The following is a 1,405-nucleotide window of genomic DNA, read 5'->3' as shown; positions in this document are numbered from 1 at the left end:
TGCCAACAGGCTTTGGCATTATCATGGTCCAGGACATTTCAGTTGGAATGAAATGAACAAGAGAACAAATGACGCTGCTAAAGATGTTTCACCTGAAAAAGCCACTGTCGAAGAAGAAACTCTACCCGGTTTTGAGAGGGAAAACAGTGAAGCCGTTAATGAAGTTATTACCACTAATGTAACTGCTACTGATAATGGGAAATTTCGTGAATGAGCAGATGGATCCCACGTAAAGCAGAAGCCAATAAGACGGAGACCAATATAAAAGAAGAAACATCCTGTAAAATTAAGATACTTTGTTGTATTTTAATTTTGTGTTTGTAAATTCTGGACATTTAATTAAGTTATTGTTAAGTTTATTGGGGCAGTGTTACGACAGCGGAAGTCACGTGACACTGGTAACACGTGATGAATTTCTCGAATGATCATGAATTATTGGGTAAGATTGAGTTTAGTATATAAGCCTGGCAGAGAAAACAGTGATGAATATATATATTTAAGAGAGCAGTAGTTACGGTTTTTCTGGTAATAATAAAGTGTGTGAAGTTATCGACATTGTGAATCGCTGTGATTTATAACGTGTATTATAAAAGTTGTTAAGTTGAAAGTGACGAGAAACATATTGACTGTGGAATTACTGTGTACTAAAAGTTGTATCCAGGAAGAATAAACTGGTTTAATCAAGAAAGGACTTGTATCGCTGAAGTTTCTCAGAAAGAATTTCTGCCGGATATCAACAAACAAGCAGATATGTAACAATATCTACACACACTTCAAATAATTCCAAGCCTTAGGGAGAGTGGAGTTATATTTAGACATATGAACACTTACTCTTCAGATTGGACAAATATTATGTTCTAAACTCAGTCTTGAACATAATCTAAGTTTAATTTAAGAGTGGATTTAATTTTTGGTAAGAAAATGTATTATTGTTACGCCTCCGTTCGTTAGTTAATTTTCCGTAAAAATTCTTTCCGAAGAAACTTTACCGATACAAGCCCTTTCTTAAATAAAACTGGTTTATTGTTTCTGAATACAACTTTGCGATACACTTAATTTCAACAGTCGCGCTATAACAAACGCTATAATTCACGACGAACGTCTCACGTGCTCAACTCAACAATACTCTGTCCGCAGTTCAGTTACACATTGTTCCCGTCGCTTCTTGGCCGGTCTTATATATACAAGACTACCCCATATCTAGTAGTCTCCCGACGCTTCATGAACGTTCTAGAAGCGCATGGCTTGTTACTAGGATCACGTGACCTCCGCTGTCGTAACAGTATATACTCTTTCTCACAATTTCTGTACCAGAAAAATTATGTCCCTGGAGAAAGTAAGTTCTTATCCCTAAGTCTGGACTTCAAAATCTCTAAAGAATCCTTGGGGCTAAGAACTTACTTTC

This window comes from Limulus polyphemus, unplaced genomic scaffold (assembly GCF_000517525.1).
Source record: "Limulus polyphemus unplaced genomic scaffold, Limulus_polyphemus-2.1.2 Scaffold2618, whole genome shotgun sequence".
In the NCBI taxonomy this organism is placed as follows: Eukaryota; Metazoa; Arthropoda; class Merostomata; order Xiphosura; family Limulidae; genus Limulus; species Limulus polyphemus.
The sequence above is the reverse complement of the archived record's forward strand: the minus strand, read 5'-3'. Positions refer to the sequence as shown.